The sequence below is a fragment of the Gossypium hirsutum genome, chromosome A08, assembly GCF_007990345.1.
Source record: "Gossypium hirsutum isolate 1008001.06 chromosome A08, Gossypium_hirsutum_v2.1, whole genome shotgun sequence".
NCBI lineage: Eukaryota > Viridiplantae > Streptophyta > Magnoliopsida > Malvales > Malvaceae > Gossypium > Gossypium hirsutum.
The window spans coordinates 120,255,491-120,271,493 of record NC_053431.1 but is presented as its reverse complement, the minus strand read 5'-3'; the positions used below and the strand labels follow the sequence as shown (position 1 = coordinate 120,271,493).

The window sequence follows — 16,003 nt, the reverse complement described above, 5'->3', positions numbered from 1 at the left end:
GGTCCATAATCAGCGCTTTTTCCATCACTGACTTCACCGAAATCCTCCCCTTGAGCCACCACATTTTCAGTCACCGGCCTCTTCAAATTTACCTTAACCCCCACCGACGAGTGATGTGAACAAATCGCGATAAGTTTTATAATTTATAATTGACCGTTCTTGAAAACTAACTATTATCACGACAAAGGCAAGCGCACCTTATCGAACAGTAGTATAGCTTATGGCAAGACCGAGATGTCAAACCTAAAGGAATTAAAAGTACTAGTGTTAACTTTCTTTTTATTATCTAGCCTACAAATAAAGGGAGTTGTTTTATCTAAACTAATTACTAAACTAAGAATGCACAGAAAGTGAATTGGGGAAATAACTTTTGGAAAAACTGAATGATTTGGACAATACCTAAGGAAAAATCCACCTAGACTTCACTTATTATTGACTCTAAATTAGATGATTTATTCATTTGACTTGATCCGTAGAAATCCCTAATTTATATTATTATCTCTCTTGAGACTAACAATGTCTAACCCCAGGTTGATTAATTGAAATCTCTTTCTAATTAAAACCCCTAGTGTTGCATTAACTCGCTCTATGGATTCCCTTATTAGGTTTCACCCTAATCCGACAAAATTATGTCACCCTATCTCTAAGCGTGCAATTAACTTCGCTTAATTATGTTAGATCTACTCTTAGTTAGGGGTTTTGCTCCTCTGAATAAGCATATCAAAACTTGAATTAATATCCTGGAATATCAAAACAAGAATTAAGAACACATAATTAAGAATAAATTAAATATTTATCATATAATTCAGATAATAATAACAAGATCCATCTTAGGTTTCATTCCTCTTAGATATTTAGGGGGTTTAGTTCATATTTATGAAAGAAAACATCTCAAAAGAATAATGATAACAAAACATAAAGAAAACCCAAAAAATTATTGAAGGGGATTGAAGGGAGATCTTTAGTCTTGAAGGAGAATCTGGCTTCTGAGATGGATCAATCGGCTTTCTTCAAGTAATTCCTTGCCTCCTACTCCGTGTCTCTCTTTTAGGTACCTCTTAGGGTGTTTATATAGGCTTAGAATACTTCAAAACTCTCAAGAGTGACCTTTTTCGAATAGGACTAAACTTGGGCTCGACAGGGACATGCCCGTGTGAGATGGCTAAGGCCGTGTTGCAATCTGTTAAATAGACACGGGCATGTGAACTACCAGTGTGAGGAAGTCCAGCCCGTGTTGATTTCTCACGTAGACCTATTTTCTCCGTTTTTGGCCCGTTTCTCACTTTTTTTACTCTCATATGCTCATCTAAGTATAAACATGAAATTAAAGGATTAGGAGCATCGAATTCACTAAATCTAAGGAGAAATTATCCATAAATATGCTTAGCATGGGATAAAAATATGTATAAATTACGGTTTATCAAATACCCCCACACTTAAGCTTTTACTTGTCCTTAAGCAAAATCCTCAACTCACAATGAAAATAAATTTTTCTCAACTTATAATTCTCATCGATAATATCTCAAAATAATCTATAAGCAATACATTAAGAATTCAACTCGAAGGGCATCAAAGTTTCAAACATTCTAAGTTGAGCATTTTATCACGAAAACATAGGTGTCTCCCCTCATCTAAGTAATCACCTTTGATTCAAAATATCACATAATTCAATATCCTCACCAAAGATTCACTCAAATCACTCGAGGTGTTTAAGGACAACAAATTAAGTACTCACCAGTCAATATGAAAAGTTATTACCATAAGCTTGCATGAAAATCAAATCTCCACCACTATATATTGAGATGATACATCAATCAAAAGGTCTTTAGAGGGTTGTAACGTGGCTTTGGTTAGGGGGTGTGGTCATAAGATGAAGAAGAAGATTAGAATCGAGATTGAATTGAAAAATTACCTAATTAGAAAAATACTACAATTGACAATTTACATTCGTAGTTGAGCTTTTTTTCATGGATAACATCGTTTTAATCTAAGCATTACATAATTTCATAATTTTTTTTAAGAACAAACCAAATATTTAAGAACTTTGCTAAAAATAAAACATTGCTAAACAATTTATTCAAATCGAATCTCGATAAAAATAGAGATCAAATTAATTGAGGGGATTTCAACAATAATGGGTTATGGGTTAATATTGAGGGTAAATCAATGAATGACTTGTTAGGCTCAAGGGGGTTTACTAAGGGTTAATAATGAAGATAGGCTTTTATGGAGTGAATAGGTTAAACCTAAGTGCCTTTATCATCTCAACATATCAAATCCATGGTGTGGTCTTGACATGCATAATCAAACAAGTTCTAGAATAACAATTCAATATTAACGCACTCATAGAAATAATAAAAGTGAGCATGAAAAAAAAAAGATGCTCTAAAGGCTCAAGATCTCACAAAAATTATCGCCTTTTGAAGTTAAACTTGTGAATTTCAACTTAAGATAATACCTAAACTTGGGGAAACAACCTAAAAATTTTTAATTCTCAAAAAATCAAATTATCATACTTGATTCTCTAATTACTTAAAGTTTAAACAATCAATAATGAATGCCTATGTTTTAATCCAAGACATATCAATAAAAATCATAAGTTAATCAAAATTCATTCTAATAGTGATATGAGTGAGTTACGTGAGAATAAGACAAAATTCAGAGATTTTTCTGATAAAGATATAAATGACCCCCCACACTTAAGATGTATATTGAAGATATATAATAGCGATATAAATAATACCGAAAAAGAGGAAAAGAAGTGAAACTGCCATGAGATTGTGGATAAAATCCTTGGATTCACTAAAGCTAGAATTGAAGATAAAGCTGAAGGAAAGACATGATTCTGAGGGATAAATGAGAAGACACTACTGTGAATGAGAGTTAAGGGAATAATTCAATGATTACCATAAAGATAGATAGAGTTTAAAAATATAAAACATGAGTTTTCAAAAATAAATAAAAGTAAAAAAATGAGTTTAAAAAGAGGTATGGTCGTGTCGCCCAACACTGGTCTCACACGACCCTGTCGCCCAACACTAGTCTCACACGGCCGTGTTGCCCAACATTGATCTCACACTGCCGTGTCACACGCCCGTGTGGCTCGCGTTCAGCCCGTGTTTATCACGAAATAAGAAATCGCCACACGGCCTGAGGACAACCCCATCTAGGCCGTGTGGTCACTTGGTCGTATAACACGACCGTGTGCGATATATGTGCACACCCGTGTTCTTTTGACAGTCTCGACCACGGGTGGTGACACGGGCGTGTCGCACGCCGTGTTAATTTCTCAGTTTCTTCCACGAGTTGGCGCACGCCAGTGTTATTTTGACAGGATTGCCCACGGCCATGTCATACGGCCGTATCGCACGGCCGTGTCGCTACTCGTGGTATGAGCACAGCCTAAAGCACGCTCGTGGACTAGGCCATGTTTGCCCCTGTCAGTTGTCAAAATTTCCTGCAGTTAAACTATGAACAGTTAAAGAAAAATTAAACCCTATTTAGTGAGGTTAGTGCTTGGGTTGCTCACAAGAAGCGCTTATTTAGAGTCTAAGCTCGACTCTATATTGTGGGTATATTTAGGGAAGTTCGTGGAGCCGTAGCTCCTCTCTATCGTCTTTGAAATTCTCACCGTTGTAGAGTTTGAGACGATGTCCATTTACCTTGAAAGTGCCTTGTGATGGGTGACTTACTTCTACTGTGCCATGTGGAAAGACAGTTTGGACTAAGAAATGACCTGACCATTGTGATTTAAGTTTCCTAGGGAATAATGTGAGCCTCGAGTTATACAACAGGACAAGATCTCCAACTTCAAATTGCTTGCGTTGTCTTAAACGAGCATTGTGGCCGTGCTTCGTTGCTTCCTTATATAGGCGTGAATTTTCATATACATTGGTTCTCCACTCATCTAACTCGTTCAACTACATCAACCTGTTTTCACTTGCAAGTTTGGGATCAAGGTTTAGAAATTTTATAGCCCAGAATGCCTTGTGTTCTAACTCAAATTGTAGATGACAACTTTTTCCATAAACAAGTCTGTAAGGTGATGTTCCTATAGGGGTCTTAAAAGTAGTTCTATAAGCCCATAAAACATCATCTACTTTCATCGCCCAATCTTTCCTGTTCGATTCTACTGTCTTTTCTAGGATACGTTTAATCTCTCTATTTGCCACTTTGACTTAGCCACTAGTTTGCGGGTGGTAAGGGGTAGCTGTTCTGTGGTGAATTCCGTATTTCTTAAGGATCTTGTCAAATTGGGCGTTACAAAAATGAGTACCCCTATCACTGATGATTGCTCTAGGTGTTCCAAATCGAGAGAAAAGTTTTTTAAGGAAACGTACTACTATTCTAGCATCATTAGTAGGTAAAGCTTAGGCTTCAACCCATTTGGACATATAATCAACAACTACTAAGATGTATTTATTCCAAAATGAACTAGGAAATGGACCCATGAAGTCGATACCCCAAACGTCAAATATTTCACATGAAAGCATATATATCTGAGGCATTTCATCACATTTGGAGATATTACCTGTCCTTTGGCATTTATCACAAAAAGTAACATACCTGTTGGCATCTTTGAATAGAGTGGGCCAATAAAAACCTGATTCGAGTATTTTATGTGCGGTCTTATTCCCACTATAATGTCCTCCAATCGGTCCTGAGTGGCAATGTTTCAAGATCTTCAATGCTTCTGTCCTTGTAACGCGTCTTCTAATGACTTGGTCTGTACATATACAGAAAAGGAAAGGGTCTTCCCAAAAGTAGTTTTTCACATCAATAAAGAATCACTTCTTTTGCTGATGTGTCAACCTTTTTGGGATAATGTTAGCGGTTAAAAAATTTGCAATGTCTGCAAACCAAGGTACCTCAGAGTCAGATATAGCAAAAAAATATTTTTCAGGGAATGAATCATTTATTTCAACTTCATCTAGCTCTTTGGTACTTGAATTTTCAAGCCTGGAAAGATGATCAGCTGCGAGATTTTCAGTTCCTTTCTTATCCTTAATCTCCAAGTCATATTCCTGCAATAACAAAATCCATCAAATGAGTCGAGGTTTTGCATCAGTCTTAGTTAAAAGATAGTGAAGAGCAAAATGGTCAGTATAAACAACAACTCTAGACAATATTAGATATGGCCTAAATTTATCGAATGCAAAAACCACAGCTAGCAGCTCTTTCCCCATGGTGGTGTAGTTTTCTTGTGCGGCTGTCAAAGTTTTGCTAGCATAATAGATAGGTTGAAAATGCTTATCTCTTCGCTGTCCCAAAACTGCACCTACTGCAAAATCACTCGCATCGCCAATTAGTTCGAAAGGTGAATTCCAATCAGGTGCAATTATAATTAGAGCATTAGTTAATTTATCCTTTAAAGTGTTAAATGTTTTTAAACATTCCTGATCGAAATTAAAAGACACATCTTTTTCTAATAATTTAGTCAAAAGCTTAGCTATTTTAGAAAAATCTTTAATAAATCTTCTATAAAACCTAGCATGTCCTAAAAAACTTCTAACAGCCTTAACCGATTTAGGGGGAGGTAGTTTTTCAATCGCTTCAATTTTAGATTTATTAACCTCAATCCCTTTACTAGAAATTTTATGTCCTAACACAATACCTTTTTGAACCATAAAGTGACATTTTTCCCAGCTAAACACAAGATTTGTTTCCTCGCATCTTATTAAGACTCGTTAAATTTTTAAGGCAAAGATGGAAAGAGTTACCGAAAACAGAGAAATCATCCATAAATACCTCCATGATGTCTTCTACGAGTTCGTCAAAAATGGCCATCATGCAACGCTGAAAAGTAGCAGGAGCATTACATAATTCAAAAGGCATTCTATGATAAGCAAACGTACCATATGGACATGTAAATGTCATCTTTTCTTAATCTTTAAGAGCTATTGGGATTTGAAAATAGCCAAAGAGTCCGTCTAGGAAGCAGTAGTACATGTGCCCTGATAATCTTTCCAACATTTGGTCAATGAATGGAAGGGGGAAGTGATCTTTTCTCGTGGCATCATTCTGCTTCCTATAGTCAATGCAAACTCTCTAACCTGTGACTATCCTTGTTGGGATTAATTCATTCTTCTCATTGGCTACAACAGTCATGCCTCCTTTCTTAGGAACAATCTGCACTGGACTTACCCAAGAACTGTTAGAAATAGGATAAATAATTCTATCATCTAGGAGTTTAATTACCTCAAATTTAACAACTTCTTTCATGTTAGGGTTCAGTCGTCTTTGGGCTTGCACACATGGCTTATATTCATCTTCCATTAAAATTTTGTGGGTGTAAAAAGAAGGGCTGATCCCTTTAATGTCAGAAATTTTCCAAGCTATGGCCTTTTTATACTCTCTTAATACTTGGAGTAATTCCTCTTTCTCCTTGGTTGCAAGTTAGATGCAATAATTACCGATAATGTAGAATTATTTCCAAGGAATGGATATTCTAAGTGATTTGGCAATTATTTAAGTTCCAGTTTGAGAGGTTCTTCAATAGAGGGTTTTTGCTTAAATTCATCGTTTACCTTAATACCCTTATATTCTGCTGGTCTTGGGGAGGGTTTGTTGGAATTTAGTTCGGTTCCTATCTCAAAATCATCATCCACCCCCTCTCCTTAGGCAAGACACAATTCCATCGTGTCTTTATGTACGATTTCCTGAAAAGAATCTTGAGTATCATGATCAATAGAGTCAATAAAATAACATGAGTCATCCTGCTCCCTAGAAAATCTCATGGCATCATAAATTTTAAAAATAATCTCTTCGTCACCCACTCTAAGTACCAATTTACCATCACCCACATCAATAACAGCCCTAGCAGTGGCTAAAAATGGACGACTTAAGATTAAATGCACTTCAACATCCTCATCCATGTCAAGTACAAAAAAATCAATAGGGAATATAAATTTATCTACTTTTACAAGTACGTCCTCTATAATTCCCCTAGGATATTTAACCGATCTATCAGCTAATTGAATACTCATCCGAGTGGGTTTAGGTTCCCCAAAACCAAGTTGTTTAAACATTTTATATGGCATCAAATTAATACTAACGCGTAAATCAGCTAGTGTCTTATCAACATTCAAACTACCAATTAAGCAGGGAATAGTAAAACTTCCTGGATCTTTCAGTTTGGTTGGCAGTTTATTTTAGAGTATGGCTGAGCACTCCTTATTAAGTTCCACTGTAGATAAGTCTTCAAACTTCTTTTGTTTGTTAGAAGTTCCTTTAAAAATTTTGCATATGTAGGCATCTGCGATATAGCTTCAACAAAAGGTAAGTTAATATGCAATTGTTTAAAAAGTTCAAGAAATTTACCGAATTGTGCATCTATGTGGTCTTTTTTCAACTTTGCTGGATATGAGATTGGTGGTTTATATATTCCTTTAGCATTGGATTGTCATTATTTTTGGGTTTTATCTCCTCTCATTTGTTTCTGTCAGCTTTTTATGGTGGCTTCTTTTCAGATTCAGCTAACACTTTCCCATTCATTAGTGTAACTGCTTTTACATGCTCTTTTGGATTGGGTTCGGTGTTACTAGGTAGACTTCCTGGTAGTCTTTCTGAAATCATCTTAGCCAGCTGCCCAATTTGATTCTCGAGTCCTTGGATCGACGCTTGTTGATTTTTAAGTGCAGTTTCAGTGTTCTGAAAACGGTTTTCCGCTACTGAAATAAATTTTGACATCATCTTCTTAAGGTTCGGCTTTTTCTCTTACTGGTATGGATGTTGTTAGAAGCCTGGAGGGGGTGGTGGTCTCTAATTCCCTTGGCCTTCCCATGAGAAATTTGGGTAGTTCCTCTATCCTGCATTGTAAGTGTTACTATAAGGATTATTTTGAAGTTGAGGATTATTACCCATATAATTTAATTGCTCGTTTTCCATGTTGTGGCCATAAGGTGGGTATTTTAAATTACTCGTTCCTCCTCCACTTGCATTGCATTGCATTACTGGGTGAACCTGTGAAGAACCAAGTAAACTATCAATTTTTTTATTCAAAAGTTCTACCTGATTAGAGAGCATGGTGACTGAATCGAAGTTAAAAGCGCCGACTGCTTTTATTGGCTTTATCCTTATGACTTGCCACTGATAATTATTTAATGACATTTCTTCAATAAATTCGTAAGCCACTTCAGGTGTTTTGTTATTGATAGTCCCACCAGCAGCTGCGTCAATCATCTGTCTAGTTGAAGGATTCAGGCCATTGTGAAAAGTTTGAACCTTAACCATAAGGGCAGCCCATGGTGATGGCACCTTCTTAATAGATCTTTGTATCTTTCCCATGCATCGTAGAGTGTTTCTAAATCCATCTGCACGAAAGAAGAGATATCATTCCTCAACTTAGCCGTTTTAGCCGGTGAAAAATATTTAAGTAAGAATTTTTCCATCAATTGTTCCCAAGTAGTGATTGACCTTCGTGGTAACGAGATTGACCTTCGTGGTAACAAGTTCAACCACTGTTTAGCTTTGTTCCTCAGTAAAAAGGGAAATAAGCGAAGGCGAATGGCATCATCAGAAATGCCATTGATTTTAAATGTGTCGCAAAACTCCAAAAAATTCGCCAAATGAGTATTTGGATCATCATCCTGCAAACCGTCAAACTAAACAAACTGTTGTATCATTTGAATCGTGTTAGGTTTTAATTCAAAATTATTTGCAGCAATAGCAGGTCTAACTATACTCGATTAGGCTTCTGTTAAAGTAGGTTTAGCATAATCATACATAGTGCGTGGAACAGGATTCTGATTTACTGGATCAGCAGCAATCGCAGGAGGTAGCGAATTTTCTTAATTTTTAGCCGTCTCCTTGGTTGTGGTGGAAATATCGTCCTCTTGCTCTTTCTCTGTGTATCTTAGGCTTCGCTTTATTTCTCTTCAGTTTCTGCGAGTTTTTTCTAGTCATAAACTATAAAAACCTGCCAGAAGGAAAAAGAAAATTTGATAAAATTAACAAAAATAAAAAAATTTTAAATTGCAATAAAAAATGGCTAAAGTAATAAAAATTAAGCGTTCTTAATATTTTAGCTCCCCGGCAACGGCGCCAAAAACTTGATGTGAACAAATCGCGATAAGTTTTATAATTTATAATTGATAATTTTTGAAAACTAACTACTATCATGAAAAAGGCAAGCACGCCTTATCGAACAGTAGTATAGCTTATGGCAAGACCGGGATGTCGAACCCAAAGGAACTAAAAGTACTAGTATTAACTTTCTTTTTATTATCTAGCCTAAAAATAAAGTGAGTTGTTTTATCTAAACTAATTACTAAACTAAGAATGCATAGAAAGTGAATTTGGGAAATAACTTTTTGGGAAAACTGAATGATTTGGACAATACCTGAGGAAAAATCCACCTAGACTTCACATGTTATTGACTCTGAATTAGACGATTTATACATTTGACTTGATCCGTAGAAATCCCTAATTTATATTATTATCTCTCTCGAGACTAACAATGTCTAACCCTAGGTTGATTAATTGAAATCTCATTCTAATTAAAACCCCTAGTGTTGCATTAACTTGATCTATGGATTCCCTTATTAGGTTTTACCCTAATCCGGCAAAATTATGTCACTCTATCTCTAGGCGTGCAATTAATTCCGCTTAATTATGTTAGATCTACTCTTAGACAGGGACTTTTGCTCCTCTGAATAAGCACATCAAAACTTGAATTAATATATTGGAATATCAAAGCAAGAATTAAGAACACATAATTAAGAACAAATCAAATATTTATTATATAATTCAGATAATAATAACAAGATCTGTCTTAGGTTTCATTCCCCTTAGGTATTTAGGGGGTTTAGTTCATATTTATGAAAGAAAACACCTCAAAAAAATAATGATAACAAAACATAAAGAAAACCCAAAAAACTATTGAAGGGAATTGAAGGGAGATCTTCAGTCTTGAAGGAGAATCTGGCTTCTGAGATGGATCAATCGGCTTTCTTCGAGTAATTCGTTGCCTCCTACTCCGTGTCTTTCTTTTGGGCACCTCTTGGGGTGTTTATATAGGCTTTAGAATGCTTCAAAACCCTCAAGAGTGGCATTTTTTGAATAGGAATAAACTTGGGCTCGACAGGGACACGCCCGTGTGAGATGGCTCAGGCCGTGTTGCAATCTGTTAAATAGACACAGGAGTGTGAACTACCCGTGTGAGGAAGTCCATGCCGTGTTGATTTCTCATGTTGACCCATTTTCTCTGTTTTTGGCCCATTTCTCACTCTTTTTACTCTCATATGCTCACCGAAGTATAAAACATGAAATTAAAGGATTAGGAGCATCGAATTCACCAAATCTAAGGAGAAATCATCCATAAATATGCTTAGAATAGGATAAAAATATGTATAAATTACGGTTTATCAACGAGCATAGCTCTTTGATATGCCCATATTTTTCGCAGCTGAAGCAAACCGTAGGGAGTGCCTCATATTCGACCCGTTGGATGACTCCATTAACCAAAACCTTAGAGGCAAGCAGTTTGTTGAGATTAATGAAAACGGCTAAACGGGCAAACCATCCCCGAGTTCTGTTATCCTTTTGTAAAACTAGTTTAACAACTTTCCCGATTAACCCGCCTATTGCTTCGATGATTTGCCTCTTGTACAGGTATCCTAGAAGACCCGGCAGTCGAATCCAAGCCATTACCATGCTGGGATAGGGTTGATCTAGATTGAATGTTTTCGTCCATGGTTGCACAGTAAGGTATTGCCTAAAAACAATCCATGGACCTTGGGTTAACACTTTATTGTAATTTTCCATTTCCTGAAATTTCACCAAAAAATACCCATTAGTAATATCCATTAAATGAAAAGATTTTACCGATTTCTAAAGGTTAAGAGTACGATTGTATAGCACGTTGTAGCCAATGTTACGTTCGAGTAACTTAAGAATGACAGTTGATTCCATTTCTTTGAACAATATATCTTTGATTCGATCTGAGAAGTCAATTGCCGGAATCCCATTGACTATTGACATGTTAACATCTTCATCCTTTAAATCAAGATCATAATCATTCCTTGCGAGGTTCCCATCGGGGCCAGTCATGCCTCCCCCCAAGAGTTTATCTTTGAAAGATATTGTCGGCTATTGATCAGAATCGACAACCATATTAGTATCTTCCCCATCAGCCACTGCTTTGAAGTGAACTTTTTTGGTATTTCGATTCCCATCATCGCAAGGATCACTAACAGCACCATAACCAGGAATTTCCATAACAATATTGCAGATTATAAATTTCAAAACTAAAACTGTCGAAACTTTGAATCCTATGTGATAACCTGATTAGAGGGTAGACTTTAACATCAAATAATTGAACACAGGACAAAAATCAAGACTTCATAGAGGGTGGAACTCGAAATCCTTAATTGTATGTGTCAAATAAAAAATTCAACTTCTGGACATAAATTACAATTTCTAGATAATTGCAATTATAAGTCTCACAAATCTAGAATTCGAACTCAAGAAAAACAAAGTTTATTTGAGTAAAAGAAAATTATCGAAATTATTTTTCGCTAAATTTCAATACAGTTTTCCCAAGTATTTTGATGCTTTTTAATTTCGGTTACAATATCATATTTATACATGGATATATGCAAGAATTATATGATAAATTTATATTCTTTCTTTTATAAATACCTCTTAATATCAGGGTAAAAATGAAGACATCCATACAATAGATACTTTGTCAAAACTTAGTCTCGAACCACCAAACTAATAGCTCTCCACACCATTCATAGTGTGAACCACCTTCACTCCAATGACTCTCTACACCTCTTGTAGTGTGAACAACTTATGTTGTACCATCAAACACCTTGTATAACTTTATTGTTATAAAAATTGATGCTATCTATGGGAACTGCGAAAATAGGACGATGATAATGGTAGTGTATCGCAAAAAAAGAGAGAAAATAGAACACACAAAATTTTACATGGAAATCTTTTTTGGAAAAAAAACCACGGGCAGAGGAGAAGAAAATTCACTATGTTGAATTCGAATGATACAAGAGGAGAGACGATTACGTCTATTTATAAGTTTAAAATCTTATTCTAATCAAAGTCAAATAGAAGTAATGCAATAATGTTAAAACACCTTATTCTAATCAACATCAAATAGAGGAAATAAACTTTTAAACGGATTCCAATTATACAGTTTTCGCCCTTGTAGATCCACCTATCTTGCCACTTGTATTTTATGTTTAACAGAAATTTGGGTCACACAACTTCTAACATGAACCCTAAAAAATGCTATCTTTACCTTATAAAGGATATAATCACCAAGAACAAGAAGGCTAAGATTCCCCATAACTAACATTGGGACAAGCTTGAAAAATGGGTCCAAGATAACATGGTAGAGGCATACCATTCCTCTTACTTACAACTATCATAGTGGAGCAACAACATGCGCATCCTCTCTTCTAACTCTTCAAATCATTAAATATCGTTGTGGTTTTGAGGATGAAAAAGGCTCTCAACCAACTGTTCAACAATACCGAGAGCTATAAGCTTAAAATATTTTTTTAGTCTCAACTCTAAGAATATGTTCCAAAAGAAGCTAAGAGGGATGGGGAACAACCAAGAAAATAAGAAAATTCATCTTGGTATCAAAGGCGACCTTTGGAACAACAACACTGCCCTTATTTTAAAGAGACCCAAACTGTCATTTTGTTTAGTGGATGAAAGATGAGGCTATAGTAAGGTGTCATAACTATCACTGCCCGAAACATCTAAAAGGAGTATCACTTGCTCCTTTTCATCATTATACTTCTTTTAAACACCTCGTAAGGAGAAATCCTCAGTGGGAATATGGCAAACTATCCCCTTTCTCATCAAGTTAGAAACCCTTCATCCTTTGCACAAGAGGTCATTAAAAGGAGCATAAGTTGATACATAGGCTACGAAAACACCTATTACCAATCAATGACATTTCTTTACAAAGGTTAATAAGAGGACACTCTATGAAATTGGAAAAAGATACCACAAGGATCAAAGTTCAAGGCTAGAATAAGCTTACCAGCAGACAAATCTGTTCTCTTTTCAAGTCTCCTTACTAGAACCAAGACATATACAGTGTCTAGGAAGTGGTATGAAGAAAAGAGAAGTTTGTTTGAAATTAAGCCACTCTCTAAGAATAAAGAAAGGTATAGACCTTACGCCATGCTATAACAGAATGATGGACCTTCAAGGTCACTCCTTAAATCTTCTTACCAAATAAGGAGATGTGGCGAAGATAGGAGTTGAAACATTAAGGAATCAACCACGAGGGAAGAAAACCATTAGGGTGGGAATTAAAGACAAGGAAGACAAACAACATTTTTTTAGATTCCCACTCAACTGCTAGGATTATTCTCCAAGGTTTTAGGTAACACAAGAAGGAAAATATAATTTCAAAGTATTGACATAGAAGCGGGTGATGTACATGAATAAACACAATTCTCCTATAGAAAGAATCTCTGAGTATCAAGATAAATGAGGTTCACAATTAAGAAGGTAGATCCCCTAAACAAATATAAATGCACCATCGCCAACAAAGGAAATTCGTCGCATCACGGTTAAACATGACAATGGCAACTCTAAGGGTGACAAATGTACCCTAAGAAAGAAAGATGTTGAAATTCTTGATTTAACTAAACTTTCTTAAGGATGACATGATGTTGGATATCCGGAGAAGTCAGTGTTGGTACAGAAGGGGTGGCGATAGATTTTCAAGGAAGAAAACAACGAAAATGAAGGTTACTTGAGCATGAAGAAATAAAGGCAGTGCCACTTGAAAGATCATATACCCTCAATGTCCTAAATGTACAATTCTCGCCACCAAACATCTCATTCAATTTCTTTTGTTCACTTTTTTCCATAAAAACAAGGAAAATGACGATTGCCACCTCTTCAATATGAGGGCTTTAACAGAATACCAACAAGGAACCTGACAAAAGAAAATGTTAATGGAGGTGACCCAAAAATTCTTATCCACTTAGAAGGCACGCAACAACACCATCAATGACATCACATTCAAAATATTTACGCAACTGGGACATCTTGTTCAACCTTTTCATGACAAAGAACAAACATCTAAGAAATCAGCTTGCATCCCTTCAAACAACAAACAAAGAAAGCACGAATCCAACATAGTATGCGGAAAAGAAGACTATAGTGATAGGTTTGTCCCTTTTGATAAATTAACTAATGTGAGAGGTCTCATTCCCCTTGGAAGAATTTACTAAAGACCAAGGTAAGAGGTCTCATCCTCTATGAAAAAATCTATTGAAGACCAAGACGAGTGGCCTTGTCTTTCGTGATAACAATGGCCGCAACAAATATCTAAGCATAAGGGTTGATCACCTTCTCCATAACAAACTACCTTTTTAGGTCCAAACGAATAGTATGAACACATGTCATCCCCTCAACAAGTATATTTAATTTTGTCATGTTTTTGAAACATTATATCTTTATACCCACATTATATTTAGAAATACAAGTATTTCAATAAATAAATACTTTCAAATGATTTGTTTTTAATTGGGATAATCTTAGTAAACGTCTCCAAATGAGATGTCTTATCATAGTGTTTGAAGATCTAGTTCTTAGGTTCGAAACGCACTTTGAATTACTTGTTTTCAATTTCGAAAGATCAAGTTATGATCATTTTACTAAAGGTTGTGCGAGCAAAATTTTTGGACAAGATTATTATGGGAAATTACAAGTTTCGGGCTTTAATTCAAGTTTATATCATATTGGGTTCAAGTTTAAGGCCTAATTTTGATTATACATGAGCACAATATTATATCTATTAGGTTTTATTATTTATTTATTTATTCTGAATTTAAGGATATTTTTAAGTATTTAAAAATGTTCAGAAATTTTATGTTTCTTAGTTAACAATATGGTCCATAATTTGAGGTTGTTCGGTGAAATTACTCTTTTTTAGATAGAAATGGTTAGTCGTAAACCAAAGAAACACATACACATGGTGAACTCTCATGGAAGCTACTTTTGTAAATCCCTTCAAAGTTTTGATGAATTTAAGAATACCAATGATTCTACACAACACACTGTTAGATATTTTTTAGCACATTGAATGCAAAAATTGTATCATAAAAACGTTAATGGCAATGGGGGCAAAGACAATGACCAGTTTTGTCTCAAATGACCAAAAAGAAAGAAAAGAGAAAGTGCCAACAAAGCCCACAGTAGTTAGCTGTTTATGCTAAAGTAGTTATCTGTTTATGCTAAGTATAATAAAACACGATGTAACAAACAACATTTTTTTTTGAGGCTATAATCTTTGCAGTGTTTTTAAGCATGTGTCTCAAGCTTTCTCACCTTTCTTTCTCATAGCATTTTGAATAGGAAAAATAAATAAATTAATCAAAACTCAGGTGATTCGACGTGTCACTGTGCTGTCCATGGCGTAAAAGGTGGCGATGGAATCCACTGGAACAATGTAGAATATGTTTGCCACCTTTTATTATTATTCTCCACCCCCCATTGCATGGGATTATGCGGTGGAATGTCGGGCCACGTTCGTTTTTAAAAGCAAAAATAACAAATGGAAAAGAAAAACTATTTCCCAAGTGTTGGAAAGTGGAAACTAGCAAGAAACTTCCGTGGCTTTAACTGTCTAGATTGCACCATTTCTTTTAGCTTTTTTCTTCTTCTTCTTCTTCTTCTTTTTTTTTTGGTTAAAACTTCGGGTTATTTTCGTTCTTGTTTGATCTCGAACTTCCGCTGTCTGGGAACGGTATTATCGGAAAACACCGTGGTCGGGAAACCGGTACTGTTTCTGAGTGTTGCATGACATACGACTAATAACAAAAGGAAAAGCAGAAGATCTAAATAGTTTTTATGTTTTGTTGTTATGCAAACAAGAAGTGAAATTAATTATCTATATTAAAGATAATGTCAAAGAGTATATTCTTATTGTCTTGGGGATCTTTTTTTCTTGTCGGAAGAAGAGCGGATATTACAATATTTTAGAGTAGAGTACTGTCTATCTCTGCCCACA

At 35.5% G+C, this 16,003-nt stretch overlaps 1 non-coding gene across 1 annotated transcript; it reads left to right on the top strand.

Annotated features, from left to right (window-relative positions):
- Nucleotides 1-8,238: 8,238 nt before the first annotated feature.
- On the top strand, nt 8,239-8,345 carry LOC121205184 (small nucleolar RNA R71). The gene has a single exon (XR_005900269.1). It is a non-coding gene; the product is annotated as a small nucleolar RNA R71 (small nucleolar RNA).
- The last annotated feature ends 7,658 nt before the right edge of the window (nt 8,346-16,003 follow it).